Source organism: Leuciscus leuciscus (genome assembly GCF_965113295.1).
Source record: "Leuciscus leuciscus genome assembly, chromosome: 21".
NCBI classification, from domain to species: Eukaryota; Metazoa; Chordata; class Actinopteri; order Cypriniformes; family Leuciscidae; genus Leuciscus; species Leuciscus leuciscus.
Genome location: NC_138745.1, coordinates 27,636,968 through 27,659,970, shown reverse-complemented (window position 1 = coordinate 27,659,970; position 23,003 = coordinate 27,636,968). Strand labels below are relative to the sequence as shown.

General features: G+C 38.1%; 1 protein-coding gene across 7 annotated transcripts in view; it reads right to left on the bottom strand.

Annotated features, from left to right (window-relative positions):
- rbfox3a (RNA binding fox-1 homolog 3a) overlaps nt 1-23,003 on the bottom strand; it is a gene marked incomplete at its 3' end in the record, with an annotated part of 409,261 nt that overhangs the window by 338,290 nt on the left and 47,968 nt on the right. For all 7 annotated transcript variants that reach the window (XM_082153001.1, XM_082153006.1, XM_082152997.1 and 4 more), the window contains exon 2: nt 11,989-12,094. The remainder of the gene's footprint in view (nt 1-11,988; nt 12,095-23,003) is intronic.

Genomic DNA, 23,003 nt, shown 5'->3' with positions numbered 1-23,003 from the left:
ACGCATATATAGTGTGGGAGTGGCATAGTTTAGTTGTCACATGGAGCAAGAGAAATCACAATCCTCTGGGGAATCACCCATTTAAAAAAAAAAAAAAAGAGCTCGAGCACATCAGAGCTCGTAATAAAACAAGAATCAACATTGGCTTGGCTTTTCGAGGATGGTGAGAACTGAGGAGTTTGAAATGTTGTAAAAAGCTACACGGAGATGGCATTTTCATTACTCAGGTGAGTAAGACATTTTATTGAATAGATAAATTGATATTTGTAGCTCTCTAATGGGGTTTATTGTAGAATTACCTATTGTGAAGGGACATTTTTATTATGGTTGTTGTAGTTGTGTTGGAGTTTATTTTCAAAGTAGTTAACCGCATTTCAAAGGATAACCGCATTTAGCTGCAGTGTGTACTGTGTACAGCCAATGAATAGCGTTGAGAGTTAAGAATCAGTTGGAGCGATTTGTTCACAAATCAGACTGGTTCAGTCCAGTGGCGGATACAGAACGTCATTAATAGGTGGGCCTGGTGAATATACGGAGGGGCCTCGGTTTTTTAAGCTTATATACACGCCCAGTGGCGTAACTTTGCTAAATCAGGATATATGTACAATAACATTACGATGTCCAGCAATCGATTAAAATAGTATGCTACTTGGGGTTTAATTTGTCGTTTAATGAGATGTAGCCCAATATATGTTGTCAGTGCCGAGAATTTTTGTGAGACTAAATACATAGATTCGCCTATTTAAACATCGTATACCTTAATGGTCTAGTAGTAGAATGTTCGCCAACTGTGTCAGAGGTTCTGGGTTCTAATCCGCACTCGTATAGATTTTTTTTTTCTCATCAAAACCGATTATGTTCATCAGTGGTTGCATATCAAGCAGGGACACGTTTGTGTGCATTATGTTTTGTGATTTCACCAGAACGAAGAGAGAGTATCCACAACGGATTGAAGCGCGCGTCCGAGTGAAGACAGTGCGGCGTGTGCACGAGCCACACGAGAAAACACTGTATCCGCGCCACTGATCGCAGTGGCAACGAGCACTTTGATCACTTGATTTAAAAAACAGTTTGAAATGTTGTAAAAGCTACACGGAGATGGCATTATCATTACTCAGGTGAGTAAGACATTTTATTGAATAGATAAATTGATATTTGTAGCTCTCTAATGGGGTTTATTGTAGAATTACCTATTGTGAAGGGACATTTTTATTATGGTTGTTGTAGTTGTGTTGGAGTTTATTTTCAAAGTAGTATCATGTCTGTTAATAGCTACAGTAATGTCTTCAGCTAGTCAGCTTGAGATCCTTTCCATCCAAATATGGTTATATCTAGTCTATATAATCTGTATAAATATTCATCCGCAGTCATGCAGAGCCTAAGCACAACCAAAACAATGTTCTTCCATAAAATGCATGCAGTTTTGTTTAATGGGCCAAAAGTTACATAGTGTACCTATTTTTTTTTTTGGTAAATTTAGAAAAATGTAGATTAATAAATATATTTTAATGACAAAATAAAATGATAAATACAATGAAATGAAAAAGATGTTTGCATGTACAAATACACGATTAGTAAATGACAGACAGGCAAATTCTAACATTAAAAGCAGACTGCATATCCCATGTGCCAACTTGAGATATTAATACCAATGGCTCATAGAGGTCACCTTTATTTGAGCAGTGTGAGAAATATAGACTTATTGAGAAGGGCTGGGCTGAAGATTAGAGTATTGATTTTGCAAGGCAAAAATCAGGGTGAGTGAGACCTGTGAAAGGGAGCGTGTTTGAGAATGCAGCTTTAAAGGGTGTGATACATATGACACGTTTTCCTCTTGAGTGAATATGACAGGGAACAATAGCCCTGTATCTGCCATGAGGTGAAGTGAACACACTCACCTCCATATTTATATGTGAAACGCACAAGGATAACCATTTCCTGTAACCCAATTGTTGATTCTATTTGTTTAAAAGAAAAATAGGCAAATAGTACCCAAAAAATTGCAAATATTATACTGAGGATCAGGAGGATCACGTGAGCTCCAATGTCTTCTCATTGGTAGTCATCCAATTACTCATTTGCATAAAGTTGAACTTTGTCCCATCGTTAACAGTCCATATTGCTCATGCCTCCACAAGAAAAATGCCAACTCTCATTAAAAATGAATGACTTCTGGTTGCATTGTCATTGCAATTCACTTTAAGTGTGGAAAAACCCTTCGCTTGCATTTGCATAATTCTTTTAGTGAATCGAGCCCTAAAACTATGCAGAATGTGTGTGCATATAAAAGGCACTATCGGGAGAAGCTATTCAGTTAAAGTGAATTCCCCTTGGTGTACAGTATTGTTTATCAGTGGAAGATAGCCTGAAATATACAGACAAAAACTTATCTTTTTTGATGGACCAAAAAGGAAAATGAAATAAATAACACTACTATAACACGACAAGATTGATGTGCCTGGGATTTTCAAAACTTCTCTAGAAAGTAAGGAAAGTATAGGCTAAATTTAGGTGTGAAACTTCTTGTAGGAAGTCAGTTAAGTCTTGACTTATTTTTGACCTAGTAACTGTATGAATTACTGTTAACTGAATGCCCTGAAAAACATATTTAGAAATTTGTTTATATCCATATTCAATATTAAAACTGAGCAGAAGAGCAATCAAAGGTGCCTGTACTGGTGAGTGTACTTCCAGCACTGAGTGAAGGGAAAAGCTTACAAAATGCAAATGGACATGGGCTGACTTGACAAGCAAATGCAGAATTAGTGCTTTGTCTCTAAGAAGAAATAAAATCAGTTGACATAAGCAAAAAAAAAAAAAAAAAGACCAATCAAAGTCTGAATGCAGTTGATCCTCATGTTTTTTTTACTCAGTCCATTGAAGACAGCAGATAAGGTTACGCTAACTTTAGTTTGTCTTCTAACAAAGTGCATCCTCAGCCAAACCACATGCCTGCTCTGCAACTTTTAATCTATCTATCTATCTTGGATGGATAGATATGTATCTATCTATCTAACATCTGTCCATATACTTCCGTAATTTGCATAGTGCCGCTTTAAAAGTTGAGATTAGCAACATCATGGCTATTTAAAAGTCCCATATTTCACACTCCCACTTGGAGTCCTAAGAGACTAATAAATAATACATGCCCACAAAACACGTGTGTCCTGCCCAAATGTACTCAGCACCAGGTGACACAGCGTTCACAGGAAACCCCCCTGCAGTTTGGCCCAGCTCCTCATGTCAAATAAAGAGGGGACAACAACAATGTACCACCCCTCATCTTGCCCTCTCCACCCTCTTCACTATCCCGCGCCAGCCAGCCTTTGAGCCAGGCCCCTGATGCCCACGGCAGATGGCGGAGTGGGCGGCAGGTACTAGCCTCCTGGCACAGCAAACATCTGTTATCATTACCAAATGCTAATTGCCATCAATCAAGACAGCACCCAAGTGCATTTATATGCAAGGTTCATAAGCGGAGGAGTGTGCGGGAAGGGGGAGGTAGACATAAAAAGTGATGTCTAAATTTCCCTCGGAGCGATGACAGGGGAGAACACTGTGGTAAGAGGAAGCTGAAGGTATTATTGAGGGTGGCAGGGTGATCCCCTTGTTAATGTGCAGCCTATGAGCTGAGCTGTAAGGTACTGTTCTCCTCCATCAATAGTGTGCCCTTTTGTGCTCCAACATCTTCCCAAGTGCAGCTTCAAGAAACGAGGTGAAACTCAGGAGATGCAAAGCATGGTGTGGGTCTAAGCTACTGTATCAATGAATAATACAAGGGCGCAATCTGCAGTTTAATGATGCACTTGAGTTCTGAAAACTCAAGCCAAGAAACAGGACATCACACATGCTCGGGTCTGTACCAAAAGTCTAGAGCCTCTAAAAATATTGTTTGATCAATGACCTTAAATGTGTAAAACAAAATTATGACTCCAACCATATGTTAAATTGTCCCACATGCACTGATGTATTGAATATGTAATTAATGTATCGTTTGGCCGGATTCATGCATCATGATAAAAAATTTAACACACTGATTACAGAATTTAATAATAATCAGATATTTTAAAATGGTCATTGTTCATGTATTGAATTGATTTTGTCACATGATTTGCAAATGTATAACAGATGTTTAACAACTTGTCTGTTTGTGTTGGTTTGCTGACATCATATGCTCATATCATATATATATATGCTGTGTGTGTGTGTGTGTGTGTGTGTGTGTGTGTGTGTGTGTGTGTGTGTGTGTGTGTGTGTGTGTGTGTGTGTGTGTGTGTGTGTGTGTGTGTGTGTGTGTGTGTGTGTGTGTGTGATACGTATTAAGCCTGATGTTTTATTTTTCCTATAGGCCAGATAATACATCAGGCTTAATACATCAGGATAAGATGTATGCCAAATATGCCAAAGATTTTACATTTTCTGATTTAAAAGTGCATTGTATTCATAAGGTAAATAGATTATTTACAGCCCTATGAATTATATTAAAAGTTTTAAGTAAAATTAAAATGTAATACACATACAACCCTGTACATCGATACACATGCACAGCTTCCATGTCAGACGCAATGTGAGCACCATAAAGTATGAGAACACATTATATTTTTATAGGCATGGGTTTAAAATGCACCACTCAGCTTTATTCAGTACAGCTCTCTGCTCTCCTTTTCTATCCTCGGCCTGAAAAAGGGTGAAGACCCGATGTTCCAGAGCAGAAGCTTCCTCACTGTTTCTTTACCAGTTAATTGAGACATGGAAGTGAGCCGGTATAGCTGGACCTCAGCTTTCCTGTGTCCTAACTCTGCTGTGTGCAGATCAGCGGGTGGGTGTGCGCTGGCACTGTCGGCCCAGGCGCGGTGTGAGGGCCCGGACCCCTTGAGGGAGATGGTGGGCTGACTAAGCAGCGCTCTCTTGGATCCATCGCCCTGAGCCGGTGCCACGATGCCACCTGCGCCAAAGAGGAGCGCTGCGGCCGTCGTCTGCTCTAACAGTCCATTCACAGCCACCCATATGGCTCGAGCCTCAGGGGATCTCGATGCCAACGAGGTGGAGGGTGAGGTGGTTCATTTATCCACACATCACAGCTTTAGAAAATCACATACATGCGATTACACGCTTCATTGTTTTATATCCATATTTTATCCATTTTATTGTAGCTAGTTCAAATTGTAACATAAACCTAGAATTTACACAAAGCTTCGACTGACTGATAATGTGCATTGTTTTGCTGTTGTTGTAATTATTGTCTTTGTTAGACAGGCTATCGTTCGCCACAGCTGGCCTGTGTCACGGGCACATCTGCGTCCACTTAAATTGCTCTCTGACGGGTCGCTAAATAAGTGTCGGGCCACACATTGCCCATTTTGCTCCGAAATTCATGCAACGACCACCACCATAAACATGTAAGCTAATAAACACTGGCTCTATAGCTGTAAAAAGCCACATTAAAGCTTGCAAACGGCACTCTTGACTGAACATCTGTTAAGTGACATGAAACAACCTGATTCTGAAAAACACAACAGGGACTGCATAAACTTACAATGGCGTCATTTCTCTCAATTAGATTCTCCCACAGAAAATTAAACAACCTCACTCCATTGCCCAGCAGCATTAAGGAACCAGCTTGGAGCCAAGTTCACCAAAAGTATCAATTAGTGAAAACCAATGACACTCTATAGCAGTGCATTTTAACTGATTTTGTTGCAGGTTCCACATTGGACTTAAAGAAGTGACCAAACACAGTACCAAAAAAAAAAAAAAAAAAGAGCCCATAAAATATATTACTGTATGATGAATTGAACATGTCCAACAATAAGATCATTTATTAGTACGACACTTTCCAGTAAGGTTTAATGTGTGAACATTTGTTATTAATGCATTAACTAACAATTTTAGTTAATAAAAATGTTAATGTTCATGTTGGTTCAGAGTACATTTGTGTTATCAGATAGAACTTTTGATCTTATAAATGTATTAGTAAATGTTGAGATTAAAATGAGCTAATATTAGTAAATGCTGTAGAAGTATTAATCATTGTTAGCTCATGTTAACCAGTGTAGTAACTAATGTTAACAAATTAAAACATTGTAAAGTGTTACCATGAACATTAACTAGTGGAATAGGTATCATTAAATAAAATGTTAATTCTGAGAAATAAAGTCGCAATTCTGAGTAATAAAGTCAGAATCGCAAGATATAAACTGATTATATCAGAAACTAGCATTCTGACTGTATAACTCACAATTGAGTTTATATCTCACGTTTCTGAGAAAAAGATCAGAATTGGGTCGCAATTCAGATTTTTTCTCTCTCTCAATTGTGAGTTTATATCCAATGATTCTGACAATTCAGAAAGTCTGAATTGTGAGAAACTCACAATTAAAAAGTCGCAATTACTTTTTAATTATTTGTATAAGACCAAATACATTGACTAATATACAGTGTTAACCTTTATTGGCTTTAATTAATATAAATATTTTCAGACACTTCAGACCCAATCAGAACAGACCACTTTATGTATCACAACCCACCAGTTACCCTAAACTATTTGTTGGAATTCTGCAAAGATATTCACACATTTTCTTTTACATCTGTGATAAGATCCGACACTCGGTATACTCGGTATATGCATGCACAAAAAATAACATTGTTATGATATGCATACACTGACAGTTAAAACACTGACCTAATTTCTGATAGTAGCAACTTAGAAACGTGAAAGAGTGAACATGAATAAAGTTGTGAGATTGCAGATTAAAAATGCAACTTCAAAGCCTGTAGGTGCGATTTAATTTTTAATATGTTTACAGCCTACTGCAACAGCACCAAATGTTGCAGCTTTATTATTTTTTAAATAATTATTTTTAGAGAGAGGGGTGTGTGTGTGTGTTCATACATCCCTATTCCATTACATCTGGAAGGCTGTAGTAATTTCAGAAGATACAATATAAAAACTTTGTTTGCTTAAACTGTGTACAGCACAGATAAGAACTGCAGATAATTAATCTGATAACATAGGTAACATGAACCACAGATTGTAGTAAAGACACAGAGCGAGCTTAAAAACGTAAGATAGAGATATTGGCTCATTTTTCCCGAAACGCAATCCCCATCAGAGGACAAATGTGGGCGAGGTATGCCAGTTCCTCAGCACGGCTATGCTAACAGAATCACCTTTATCCACATAGACAGGTGTCAGCGTCAGCAGTTGGGCTGCCAGTGGAACAGGCTGTGTCTGCAAGCCACGCTGTGCCAAAGAGTCCTGATCTACACGAAGGAATGTATGCGAGTGTGTGGAAACGTGAGACCATCTTCCACAGTTTCGAAGCATTCTAGCATATTTATGAATTTTTAATCAAATTGAAATTTGTGTGTGTCAGCAACCATATCGCCAGTTAAGAGTGCACTTAAAAGTCATCATGAAAACTGACTGTATTTTTTTAGATCCACAATATTACAATTCTGGAGATAGTGATAAGCCGGTAAATTATTTTCATGTTATAGCCAATAACTTAAACAGCCGATATTAAAATGCTCTACCATTTCATCCAGATATGTTAAAAATAACACGCTAAAATCAATCGGTGTAAAAATGCTACAAGTGAATTAAGGCATCACAACATTACAATAATCTTGAGACTTGTTAAAGGTTACATTTAACTGTCAGTGAATTATTAGTGTGTTTAAAGATTAACTTTAAGTGAGTGTTAGATGACAGCAAAGGTAATCAAAAGTGCAAAAATAGGAGAGATACATAATTAAATATCTAATATCAGCAAAACGATAAATAAATAAATCAATCTGTAATATCAGCTGATATTACGAGACCAATTTGCAGTATCATACATCTCTAATATTTACTTTCTAAATGTGTTCCTGCTCTTATTGTGAATAAGGAAATTTGCCAAAATTAGCATTTTATCTTTATAACATCAAATCAAACAATTTTTCCGCAGACAGACATTGTTTTAAGCAACTCACAATCTTCATGGCTCTACTCTGGCATTTAATCACCCACCATCCAAAATCATGTCCCGTCCTATGCTTTTAACCTCTTTGAAATTCATGTTTGACTCCAAATGAGTTTCAAACAGCCATCAGAACTGACTTTAATGCCTGAGCTTAGCATATCACAAGTGCAGGGCTGAAGAAAACTCCACCATATGGCCACAAGTGTGTCCACTTTAGCTCTATCCCAACTCGTAGCCACACATCTGGCCAGCCTTCACCTCTAATTGTCACTAATGTCTGAACACGACATGAGTCAAGAAGGAATTAACCCTATACAGGCCCGCTGACCTGGGTTTATAGAGGGGGGTCACAATCTCAGCCACTTTTTCGTCTGTGACAGACAGGGGAAAAAAAGGATGTATTTCAAGCACAGGTGCGCGGATGTTCACTGATGCCTGAAAATATGAATTATAAAAAAACATGTATTTGGAATCTGTCTTAATGTCTGAGAACAAGATTGTGAGCAAACAAACACGCCATCAACATCCAACAGGTAGCAAACGCGAGCTTGATGACAAAAGGACTCTGTGGCAAGGAACGCACATTTCTGGAGCAGCATGCCCTGAAGGAGCCTCAAGGAGCGACCGGGAAAACACCGAAAAATCTTGTGCGTGAACAAACACATCTTTTCATGAGTTGTGTCAGTGTGTTCATGCACTAGATGGCATATTCAGCAAACAAATGATAACAGGCAAAACACAGCAAACTCACTTTGTGGTTTAGCAATCAAAGAGAGGGAGTTTTACAAGGAGACGATCGGCTGATGCAGGAATGATAAAAATTCTCAAGAACAAGTTGAGTTCAATCTCCGCCAGCGCAGGTATGTAATCTATGTAGTGAATGACAGGTCGTACTCCCCCCAACAACAGAGGCGAGATTTACACCCATCCATCCACTTATCAAAAGTGTCATGCAGAAAAATAATCCTCCGACAAGAGTGATAGCACGCTTGTCCTTCGGCAAAAAAAAAAAAGAAAGTATTAAAAAAAGTATTACTAAAATGAAGAGCTTTCAAAATAAATCTCCTCTAGGTTAATAAAGTTGTCATACACTGGATTTTATAAACTCAATGTCAATAAATAAATAAATATATAAAACATCACTCATGGGCATTTCACCCAATATGTTTACTTTATTACCCTTTTAAAAACACAGGGTGACAATATGTAGCAATCAAGCCTCTCGTCTGATTGGTCGATGCGGGTTTGAGATTGTGTTTGAGACCCAACTATCCCCTTAAATGCCACATTCCCATGGTTACCTCGTCCAGAATGGCTTCTAGCTCACTGAACTGCACCAGTTCTGATGGATTTCACTTTAACAGCCTTTAGAAACAGGCTGACAGGTCTGAGAAAGAGGAAGAAATGTCATTCACTGAAACTGTTGCGTTGATGCATGGGATGCATGTGTCGTTGCTTGACGAGGATGTCTGAGAAATTCACATTCAACTAAAACTCTTTCCCTAAATCATATGTAAGCTGGCATATGACTCATGCAAGACATGTATGAACCAGCGTTGACCTAACCACTCGCTACAAGACAAAAAGATGTCTTTCATGTTAATCTCAGGGTTTGTCCTACCAGCCGTGAATGTGACATGGTTGGGATCAAATATACAATGGAGTCTCAACAAGAACAGTGGAATCTCCTTAGTCCAAATGTTGTTCCACATAACTGTATATTAAACATCAAATATCTTCTGATTGGCTGTTAGTGTGTGTTTTTTGCAAACCAATTCTCATTGGAGTGTTTTGTTGTTAGGACAATACTAATGCAACATGCCACCTTTTAGGCCTCTAGGCAAAGGAGAAATGAGATAAAGGTAAAAACTAAGTTAAGATGTTTGCTTTGACTGAAATTAGAAGAAAGTGTGTATAATACAGCCACAAAAATATGACTTCTGAAAAAGAAAATCATTTTAAATTGTAATAATATTGTAAAATATGACTGTTTTACTGCTCAAATTCAACCTTGTTAAGTATAATTTATAAAAAAAATTTAAAAAAAGAGCCCTTATGACCCCAAACATTTGAACAGTAATGGATATTTCCAGCCAAGAAAAGGTTTAATATTAAAAATATTGAAATAGAGTGAAATAATGTTCAACAGCAATATTTTATAAAAGTATTTCCTTCTTTTAGATGCAAAGCTCACTATCGCTATTAGTTGGGTACTGACACAGCTTATGCTACGGATACACTTTACCCAACAGCTACCATTTTGAGAAAAATTATTCATGGCTAATCTATACCCAGATAATTTACATGATTTACACTAGTAATTCTTTAACAGTAAATTGTCTGCATGGCATGTAAAATGATCTTTATGCCAAAGCAAATTGAATAAATATATTTTGGTACTTTTTTTCAATATGATGCACCATTTCTAAATATAATATGTGACACAAAGTGAACAGGTGCCCACTGACACCACAACTGACTGACCTCTTGGCAAGTCCATCACTCGCATGCCGGTGCCCTTAGGAGTCTTCCTTTTTTTCATTTTTTTTTCACTCATGGAGTTGCTGTGCCGTCCTTCATGCTGAGTTCGGGAAATGAGCCTCCCTGTACCAATTTGTCCTGGCCTTTCAGACCCTGTCCCTGATAGACCACCTGCCCAGGGCCTCTCATTGCTCCCATGCAGGGGGTGGCAGTGCCCTCCATGGGCCCTAACTCCCAAACCCAGCTGCCTTAATGGCCGCCGTGTTGGCCTATCGTACCAGGCAGCGAAGCATGGCTCTGCTCCACCAGACGCCAACACTCTCATGGAATGCTAATGACCTCTTCCATTCCCATCTTCCGTTCAACTCCAGACACGTAGCCAACCCTTCCCCCACAATCTGTTGTTTCCGTCAAGCACGCATGCAAAAAATGACAGTTTGTAATAAAAGGTTCATATAACTGGAATGAGTCTACAATACACGCATTAAGGAAAATTATGAGATTCAGACAAACATTTTGAGAGGGTCTTTTCACTGCGAGCAGCTTTTAGCTGGTCGTGCACTTTACTGTCGCACTGCGTGAGTTCAGTAGCTCAAGTGCACTTACAGACACTTCTCCCTACACCCCCTACCCCGCTTACTCGGGCTGAATGAGAAACTAGCATCCCCTTGGGCACATTCATTCCTAAGGTGACTGGAACAAGTGGAGATTGTAGTCCGTATTTACTTAAAATGAGAACAGATTTAGAATTGGAGGGGAGGAAAACAGGAATTGCAGCCGGTTCCAAACATCTACTCTATACTAATTTAAGTGGCTCTTGATATTATTCAGAGAGGTTCTCAGATGCTGAAGGCATTTCTGCCATTTGATGAAAGCAGTCATCAAGCCCTATGTTGTCCAATGGATAGCCCATACTAGACCAGTATCCCAATCCAATGGTTTCCTTGCAATTGTGCAAAACAATGCAATTGTGGAGTGCCATATACATAATCAATGCACTTTAATTGTGTGTGTTCATATGCTAAAAGCCTCCTAATCTAATACAGAGATGATTCAATCAGAATTCCAAAACAAATGTGAGTTAAATTATACTCTAAAGGCCTGTTCACACAAACTCTAACAAAACGAAACAAAAAAACAGAAATTGTAAAAAAATATATTAAAATTTTTTGCATACTAGTTTAGTCTGACAAATGTATTCTTTCTGAATCGTGCTGTTTAGCATCTGATAAGCTTCAAAGAAATTCAAAACTATGAATGATCCATTATTTAAATCGATTTGCATTCATTTTAAAATCTTATCATCCATGCTTTTTTTTTATAGCAAAAGTTCAGCAGCTTCAAATGTTGTTCTACATGGTGTAAAAACAAAACAAAAACAAAAGATGGGTGGGGGGTGTAAAAGAGTGGTAAACTCCTGTGGAAAAAGGGCATTCTAACATACTCAAAAAATACTATGCAACACTCCCCTGAAAGTTACTTCTATTCAAGACAATACTATGGAAATTAAGTTTTCTTGAGTTTTCTTGTGTGTGCTTACCAGATCAGATAAGTCTTGTATTCTTCCGGGAAGTAGACTGTTATTCTCCACTGCTATCAGAGTCTAGGCTTCAACTGGCAGCATTCCTTCTTGTCTGAACAGAATTCTGAGGAAAACAATGCAGAGATGAAAAAGAACTGTGAGATGTAGAGAATTACTAGATGTGCACCGCTATCAAAAAGCACCATAACACATGCCAAAAACTGAAGTAGTGAAGTAAAACTCATGTTAAACGAGGCTTTCTGTGATCTTTTTTATTTTCTTTATGTAACTGCAGTCAGAGTGGTGATAGAGATTTGGAACCCACCACTGACCAACCCATGATCATCACAAATATAGCCATGTGACCAAAGAAGATAATATAGAATCTCTACTGAACTCAAGTCACACAAAAAAAGAAAATTCTTTCAGACATCATTCTAATATGCTAACTTTTCTGATTATTATCAATTATGAAAATAGTTGTGCTGCTTAATAATTCTGTGGAAACTGCTGCATTTTTTCAGGATTCTTTGATGAACAGAAAAGCTCAACTGAAAAAATAAAAAAGAACAGCATTTATTTGAAATAGAAATCTTTTGCAACATTATAAATGTATTTGCTTTCACTTTTGACCAACTTGTATCAATGTATCCTTGCTAAAAAAAAGTTAGGCTATTACTAAAAAATACTATCTTTATATTAGGCGTCTTTAACTACTACGCACTTAAATCAAACAATAAGAACAGTGTACTTGTTGTGTTCATGTTGTATTGCAAAACACTTTTGCTGCTATTGAGGAGGGAGATGGGTAAGGTTAGGAACAGGTTTGGTGGTATAGGTTTAGAGGGGTCATCGGATGCCCATTTTCCACAAGTTGGTGTGATTCTTTAGGGTTTTCATGTAAAGTTTGTAATATACTTTGGTTAAAAATCCTCAATGGTTGTGTAAAACAACACCCTTTTAACCTCCTCAAAAACAGTTTTGTTCACAGTGACCTGTTTCGGTGCATGTCTCTTTAAATGATAATGAGCTGCTCACCACCCCTCTCTTCCATGGGGGGTGTCGAATGGCTGAGGGCAGAAATATGCTAATACGGGACAGTCCGTCAGTGGTCGTGGGCAGAGCATGCCCGATTATTGGTAGTGTTTAGACTTTTTGAGGATAAAAAAAAAAGGAGAATGGAACACACTGCAAAGACACATTTATATGCAAACACCATATAAAAGTGAATTTTGCATCCGATGACCCCTTTAAGGGTGGGTTAAGAGGTGTAATTACAGATGCAATTACATGCAGGCATTTTAAAATTGTATATATATATATATATATATATATATATATATATATATATATATATATATATATATATATATATATATATACACACACAATTACAAATACAATGTAAAAACATGTATGAACACAATACATACATTATTAATTTAAATGTTAGTACACAGTAGTTAAAGACACCTAATATAAAGTGGGGCCAAATCATTAAATCAATCATCACTTAATCATTTAATCATTAACATTAATGCATAACATTTTAAATATACATACAGATACAATAACCAACACATTATATTTGGGGGCGTGACTTAGCATGAAGGAAAACAAATGCCAGTTACTATAGGTAATAATACAATTTCTACAGTGAATACAAAGAGATATTAGCAGAAAGAAAATGGCTTGCCAAAATATTGTGCAGGGTTTTTTCCCCCTCTTTAGGTCCCCTGCCAAGTCAAATGGATAATGAGGAAAAAAAATCAATTTAAACAATAAAATGTTTTGATGCACGTGAAATCACATAAAATTTATTTTATATAGTTAATGTTTGACTTAATAAACAAGCAAATATTTAGAAATGAATTTTTTTTTAAAGTGTATTGGACAAATTAACTTATAAAGTTATAAAAGTAAAAAAAAAAAAAAAAAACAATGACAAAAAAAGTATTTGAGAATTGACTTCATAGACTTGCTCATGTCTTTATGTCACTGCACCAATCTCTCTCTCTCTCTCTCTCTCTCTCTCTCTCTCTCTCTCTAAAGCACTCCTGAATGGACACCATGCTGGAGGTCATCGACGATGCTGACGGAGAAAAATATGAGGGTTTTCAAACAGTGTGGCAAGCCTGAGGCAGCAGGTAGGCTCGGGTCAGCCCTCTACCTTGCCCAAACAGAACTATTCATTTCATTGCCCTTGTACCAGCATGAATTCAGCGCTGAGCATTTGTTCTGTGTCTTTTTCTGAGTCTCTCACCTTTCTTTGTACCCCAGGTCTGCGGCGTATTTGAACTGCATCTAACCGAGACTGTTCTCTCTCTCACCTTAACACACCTTTAACAGTCGTTCTCCAGGGACGGTTATTGCTACAGCTGTACAGTCTGTACTCCAGTTCTTTCTCTTCCAGTGCTCAAGAAGAATAAAAATGTCTCTTGTTAAACGTCCCACACATCCTACATTTTTAACATTACCCGAATTCCTGAAAGATATTTTGTGGAATTTAATTCCAAACTCGTACGACTGGCTTTCCAATTAACCAAGTTGATGCCGCAATACTAACTGAATCTGACCAGTGAGTGGACTCGCTTAATTCAATTGAGTATTAACTGCAATTTTCTCTATGCAAAAAGAAAAATCAGCACCCTCAGCCGTAAACATCTTCCGTTCCACGCAAATCTGTCTTCTCAATCGCTTGATCAAGGTATCTGTTTCTCCAAAGTGTTTCAAGAGCCAGCAGCTTTGGGGCAGAAAGCTTTGAAGCCCCTGGAAATACAATACCAGCACTGAGAAAAGCTCCACTTTAGCTCCCCGTGTCCGCCCCTCGTCGCTTTTCTGGCAGCTCGCACAATCCCTCTCCTCCAACATGCCTTCCAAAAATAAGGACAGACGATCTCAGGATTCTTTAATGAACTGTCAAACGCCTCAGCTCCAGGGTGTACACAAAGATAGGCACCTCAGCAGAGCTCAAACTTACTGTACAGAATAGAGTAAAAAAGAAACCTACAGAAAAAAGGCGTTCACCTGAGTATTTCTAGCTCAGTGTTAGGTGTGCTCTGGTTTATGTCAAAGTAAGCAATCTAAAGTGTTGATTGCTGAAATGTTCATTTGCTTGTGCTTTTATATAGTTGACCTTCATAGTGCTTTCACTTCAACAGAAAATCTAAGGTGAAACGACTCACACAACATCATCGCAGGGCCCTTTTCACAACTGTCATTTTGTACGGCCAATTCGCAACAATTAAATCCTGTATGCGTAAGAAAAAAGGTCAGTAACCTATTTCTGTTTTCTACTAGACATTTTACAGAATTTTTTTGAGGTTTTAATCAAAATCACATGTATTCACCAGAAGGCCTATTTGTGGATATATTTTGGTGTCACAGAATTCATTTTAATTAACTTTTGAAAGTAAAGTTTTTAAATGTAAAATTCATGGGAAAAAAGTGCAATTACAAGGACAATTGTACAATTACAATATGATAGAAGACTCACACATTATAATACACCTAGTTCTGGAAACAATTGCTTTTGAGCCAATGACTAATAATCACTATGAAAGCACAGGAAAATGATGTCCTGACAATACTAATAGCACTAAAAGAATATGCAAAGTAACAAACTCGTCACTAGTGACTGAACTGTGACGACAACGCTATACCAGACAGGCAAAAAAGAGCCCTATTTTAATAAAGGTCTATTATAATATATAATGCAATATTAGCAATATTTTACTTGCAAAATTTGGATTTAAAGATAAATTGGAATACACAGCTAATGTTGAATGGCTGTCAGTGGAAAGCAACATTACTGGTCTGTAGAATGGTGTAGTTACAGCATCTACGACACTGTAAAAAATATTTTTTGAAGTTCACTGGAGTAGGTTTTACAAGAAAACACAATTTTCTTTTAAGTCTTTCTACTTCAAAATGTCATGTTTAATTCAATGTTACTTGCCATTTCTTTGTAATTATTTATGAAATTGAGTAGCCTTTTCTGAGTGAAAATTGTTTCAAAGCAAATCCTACACCATTTTTCTTCCTGTGTAGAAGAATAACTAAACCGTGCTAACCAGACAAACCATGATCCCTTGGTTATTACCTGCGCCTTAGCACTGGTCTACGATTAATACGCAAAACCTAAAAACAATCTTCCACCATCTGATTTTTGATGGACATAATTCTCAAAAATCTTAAATTCAAAGAAAAAGAAACTGCAAAGACTTGTAATAGCATAAAGCTGTAGACATAAAGGTGTTGGTTAAAGACAGGAGTTTGTTTGAACCTGAAGGCTGAACAAGCCTGCACATACTCACACACATCCACACAAAAGATGTTGCCACACAAAAACGCAATGTACAATTACTTTGTGATACAATACCCACACATTAGCATAATAAAGAACAATATGCCAGCTTAGCACAACTCTAATGATAGACCGCTGAAAATAGAGCCTCTCTCAGCTGAGGTACGAGGAACTGAAACTGCGTGTGAACTTGCAGTCGAGCAGACAACCAATCACGAAGCACAATTTGATCAACCGGTGAAGAAAATTGTCACTATATTAAAGTCAATAGTCGCAGGTTATAACAAAAACCAAACGATCTTCTGTTTTCTAAGAAACACTGATTTGATTTGCTCTGATATTTTGCCATTTGAAAGTCTGTTATCACAGCAGAAGCAGCTTATCCAGAAAAGGGATGTGAGGATTATACACATACATGTTATTTGTGCTCTGCTGCATTTTACTTGACAGCTCCCTGACACCATGCGGATGGCTGCAAGCTAGTTTCTAGTGAAGGGGGCAGTTTTTTATTATTTTTTTCTCTTCCAAAGCAGCCTTTGTGTCTGCAGCACATTGCTAATACAATGCTAAATCATAAATCAGATGTAGCCAACCCATATATAATAACATTACGATGCCCAGCAATCGATTTAAATAGTATCCTACATTGGGTTTCATTTGGTAGTGTTGAGATTTTTGCCGTATCGATGGCAAAAGTGTGTAAATAAATAATACACAACAACGTAGTGTCTTTAAAACCCCTCTTGTGCAGAACTACTTCCTTCCGCCACGGATTCGAATCTCAAATTGACAGTTATAAAACGAATAGTTTCGGTGACGGTCCTTGATTCTGATTGGTTCCGCGTTCACAACCGTTGTAAATTATTTTAATTTATTTAATATTTTAGTCAAATAAATATTTCAATGTTTAATATTTAAATTATTTTTCCAAAATGTTTTTACAGTCTATGTAAATTACTCAACAAACATATACGGATTTACACCGGATTTACATTTATGATTCTTTGTTGCTGCATGTGTTGCTTGGCAACCTCTTTGGAACTATATTGCTTGGCGGAGGAATAAATGTGTTAGAACGTTATATGTTTTGTTGCTGGTGTTTATTTTATCAATAAAATAAATAATAAAATGAACATTTTTATGGAGTAACCGTTTTATAAAAGCAATAAGCCCCTTAAAGCCGTTTTATACAATGAATTTAGAACAGCTAAGGGGGGTTTAGGCACTTTAGCAGGGCTTTATTTAACAGTTGAGCCCAAGCATCCGTTACTAATTCTAAAACGTCACTTTAGAACTAGCAACGAAAGAACACTGAGTTGCTTAATTTAAGAGTAGTAGACTATTATGAGAGAGAGAGAGATCGAGAGATCGACTAAGCAAGTGCATTTACGTTACCTGCATCTAGCTGATATTCTTCAGGTCAATCTTATATTCATAATCACAAAATCAGTTTAAATGTCCACAGAGGAAAGCGATATCTTTGTCTTTGTCCTTTTAACAGTCAAGGGGATTTCCCATGACAGTGCAAGTCAATGCATTTTTTTCAGTCCCTTTCAATATAAAAGTCTTTGCTACTGACTTTGCTAAAGACATTTTGCTGCCATCTAAAGGTGTAAAAATATAGCTAACTTGGACCCTTTCTCAATACCAAATACGGCATGTTATTTATATATAGCCTATTTATTTATATTAAATATATTTTAAAAATAATATTTATTGAAAAAAGATTTAAATAAACAATATAAAAAAACATTAGCCATTATAAAAGTATAAGAAGTCTGTACAATAGAAAATAAACAAGCAAACAATTCAGTGTGATATATCACACTAGACCAAAAAAGAACTAGACAGCAACCAACATTCCTGTTTTGTTTCATTCTGTTTCAGAAGGCCAATCAGTTCTGTGCCAGTGCCCAGCACCACAGATTGACATGTTCTCCAGTGGCTCCTACAGCCACAGCAAACTTTGACCCGCTCCCCACTTCCTTCAATCGCAACCCCCCACCATCCTTGGCACAACCTAGTGTGCTGCTGGAATCCAGTGAAGTGAGACCACTGTGAAAAATTCATTCCACAGCTTCTAAAAAGAGCTTTGATTCTGAAACCAGGAGCGCTCGAAGTCCCGCTGTCCTCAAATAACCTACATCTACAAACCAATCTGCACTGAACAGCGATATGCTGAGATTGAGTTAATGACGGTCTCAAATCAATGTAGCCTGCTGATCTGTACAGACAAAAGGAATTAGAGCAGGATAGAAATGGCTGATGATCTGATATTTGAATTAAATTGTTTATATTACGGCCAAAAATAATACGAAAACACGGAAAAGGTTTGCAGGTATATGGCAGTAGAGATTGGGAATCATAAGGGGAAAAAAATTCAGGGAAAAAAATCTGAATGATATTTTTGATTTTAAAGGGATATTTCACCGCTGGAAAGATGAACGTGTATTTAAATTGGGTCATTTATGTAGTAGAAATGTGAAATTATTTTAGAAGTTGGTGCCTTCTAGACTGAGAAAAGCCAGAAAATGTATTTTTGGCTCATGTGGACCTAAGACAACAACTCCCAGAATGCACTTGCTTCGCTGCCCTACGAGACCACTTCCGAGCCATGCCTACCGGTTACAGAGGGGAGTATCAGAAGAAATGATACAACTAGGCTACTAGTTGATTCGAAACTGAAAAGACGCCGTTTTATCGTGAGATCCCACCCCCTATAGGCGGGTTGAAAACATGAGGAACGAGCTCCTACTGGCTAGCCTGGGAAAACCCAGACAAACTTCCGGCAAATTTAGATTTGCGCTGCAAGTAGTCTGGCAAAGAGCCCATTCAAGCCGATTTCTAATCCGTCCAAATCGAGGCACCAATCAGAAACGTTGAGGCGGGCTTTACACGATGACGATCGCTCTGATTGGTTTTAAGTCTATCCAATTGCGCCCAGAGGCATTTGAGCGACGTCCGTTGGTTAAGCGCACCAACTTTTAAATGCATTTTTATATTCAAATTGCAAACACATGAGGACAGTCTCCATGAAAGACCCACTGGCAGATGAACGTGCTACTACATTTCTCTCCGAAACGGTCGGAAATTAAATTAGATTTAATAGAGGATTTTAACTGTGACAAGATGATTGACAGGGCAGTTTAAGTGACAGGATGCACGCGACAGATCCGTCCGATAAAGATGACGAAGTAGTATGTCCCAAAAGCTTGCCTACTTTTTTGCTACACATTCAAAAGTAAATACCTTTTCTTCACAAAAAGAGTACATACTTTTATGGCGTAGAGTAACTTTGGCGAATTGGGACGCAGCATATGGCTTTACACGATGACGATCGCTCTGATTGGTTTTAGGTCTATCCAATTGCGCCCAGAGGCATTTGAGCAATGTCCGTTGGTGACGCCCCTTTGGAAATGAGTTATTAATTAAAGGGTTAGTTCACCCAAAAATGAAAATTCTGTCAGTAATTACTCACCCTCATGTTGTTCCAACCCCGTAAGACCTTCGTTCATCTTCGGAAAACAAATGAAGATATTTTTGATGAAATCTGACAGCTGGCTCACTCCTCCATAGGCTTCTATAGATGTTATAACTTGCTGGCCCAGAAAATGCATTAAAGACATCGTTAATATAGTCCAAGTGACTACAGTGGCTCAATCTTAAGTTTATAAAGCGACGAGAATACTTTTTGTGCGCAAAAACAAACAAAAATAACGACTTTATTCCACTATTCATTTCCTTTTCTCTGAGTCTCGAGTTTTTTCACATAGTGTTTAAGCGCAGCACGTCTGTGTTGCACGTCACCACGTAGGCTCACTATTGGCCGACGCTGGTCATGTGGTGATGCGTGGTGACGTGCAACACAGAAGCGCTGCGCTATTACACTACGTGAAAAAACTCGAGGCCCAGAGAGAAGGAAATGAATAGTGGAATAAAGTCGTTATTTTTGTTTGTTTTTGCGCACAAAAAGTATTCTCGTCGCTTTATAAACTTAAGATTGAGCCACTGTAGTCACTTGGACTATATTAACGATGTCTTTAATGCATTTTCTGGGCCAGCATGTTATAACGTCTATAGAAGCCTATGGAGGAGTGAGCCAGCTGTCAGATTTCATCAAAAATATCTTCATTTGTGTTCCGAAGATGAACGAAGGTCTTACGGGGTTGGAACAACATGAGGGTGAGTAATTACTGACAGAATTTTGATTTTTGGGTGAACTAACCCTTTAAGCTTTGCCAGACCATAACTCAGTTACTACTGAGAATGGTCTGGTTTTAACCAGGCTAACTACTGGCTGTAGTCTCTAGCCTCTGGCCAAAAAAGCCTCAGATGACGCAAAATGACGATTTTTGCGTCAGAGTTTTTTTCCAGACACACAATACAGAAACCTCTCGTCTCAGGGGGACATGAGGGAGGAAAGCACGGTCATTCGAAAATACTACCGGGTTTCTTCTACTGATACAAAGCCTAATTTCTTACAGACATTAATGCAATCCAATAATTAAAAATGTGGTACCGTGGTTCCCTTTATTTATTCATATGAAATAAAAAGAAAGGAGTGGTGATTTTAACGGACGGACAGACAGACCAATAGATTCAAACTAAAAATTTTCATTCATTCAAAAATCAGTTGAAATACACTAGTCTGTATTTGTTTGAGTCATAAAAAGAAGCAGATCATCTTAGTCACATGAACGGCAACTAAATGTTGGACTGACAAAAAAAGAACCGGATCATAAGAATTATTCGTTTGGAAATCAGATTGCACCGGTTGCACTGTACAATGTGTTTATATTTTTTCTCAAAAAAGAACCGGCTCAGAGTCATTTGGACTCCTGTACATCATCACGAAAATATCATTCAGTTCCGTATTTTTACAAAATATGGAACCATTTTTTTCTGTTCCCAACACTAGATGGCAGTCGTTGTGGAAAAGCGCTGGGTTGCTCATCATATAAACATTGGTTTTCAGGCTCTAGATTGTTTTAGAACATTAGCCATGCATTACATAGCGATCCCTGCCTGATAGACTCTGTCTTTCCTTCTCATTAAACAGGTCGAGAAGATTCAATTAAGAATATGTCAAGGGGCCTGAGGTGCTTCTTATATATAGCTTAACTCCAGTTGGTAAACAACTCCTCGCCTGTTTTCCTGGTTTGGTTTAAACTCAAATCTCAGAGGACAAACTAAACTGCACCAACAGTGACTACACGAAAGAAAGGAAAAATGCACGTAGAAGCCGAGGGTCCCCAGAAGCCCTCTCGTGCATGTATAAAGGATTTAAAGAGAATAAAATGCAGCTAATTAAAATAGTGTTTCCATGAGATGGTAATGAGGTTTTTGTTACACTTGGGTGGACGTCCTTACATGATGTAGTTCTAATCCCACTGAGTCAGTGCTCTTTGTCCTTGCATAGCTGGCAGCTATAATCCGCAAAAAAAAAAAAAAAAAAAAAAAAAAACTCAGTCAAACATAATTACCGAGCAGTCACATCTGCACATTCGGAAAGTCACCGCATTGCTCATCATCAACATCCTTCCTTTTTACTCCAATTTTTCGCATAAAAAAACCCCCACCTAACTGTGGGCAGTGTCTTCCCTTGGTTTGCGTCTCTCTCATGACTGCGTTCTTATTGCCGACGTCTGGCTCATTTCAAATGAAGCATGTTGCGGTAATGAGCCCGTGATGATATCAGCCGTCATGTGTAACCAAACATCAGAATGTCAGCAGTTCTGCTGCAGGCTGAAGGTGAGGGTAGCAATAACGACGTGTTTTTGTAGGGCTGCCGCCCACTCTCTGGCGCACTGGGACCCTGTGAGCGCAGGCCTCGAGGGAAAGCTACAGACGAGGGGGTTGCCGGATTGGACTTTCTCTCCCGATTGCGTGTTTGTGCAACTGCGTAAACGCAGCAAACTGATGATATTCAACACGCACGCATCGTCTGTTTTACGAGCTTGCTTAAAAGTGCTGTGCAAACTAAAGACAAAGAGCATTTAAAGCCACAGGTAAAGTAAACACATCCATAAACAAGGTGGTCAGTTTCTCAGGGGGCCGTAGAAACACATGCCTCAATCAGGTCAAAACGAAGAGGTGTCTCCTCTCCCTGGGCCGCTCGATCACAGCGGTAACGAGGTAGGTTAAAGAATACCGCCTACAGGCTTCTTTCTTCCTAGGCTTAAAGCTGCATGTGTGTGTGTGTTTGAGATACTGTGTGTTCTATCAAGAATGCAAACCGTTTTTTACCCCGTTACTGAGCCAATTACGGAGATAAAGTGGACTCTCAGGAACGGGAGTGCTCTCATTCCTAACATCTTTAGCCCTGAATCCGACATGACACACAATGAACCTGACACAATGCACCTGATTTGTCAAAAACACAATTCAAAGGCAGTGTGGGAGACCGAAAGTACCTTATACAATCAGATCGACCCATTTTTGGAAAGTTATACAAAGCAATAAGGTCCTGTATCTATATTAGAAGTATGCATGTATGAACTTAAGAGGCAGAAGCTCTACAGTGTTACTGCCTGAAATCATTTCCTTGCAGCGATTGTAAAATGTCTTATTTGCTTAATCCTTTAAAGACCAAAAATGACTTGGAATCTATGCCTAGTGTTGTATGAAGTAAAAAATTGTAAAAGGAAGGAAAGTATGGTACATTTTTAGAGAGAACTATGAAGTGATGCAGCAATAAATGTGATTTGGTCAAGACTGTACCTGCATC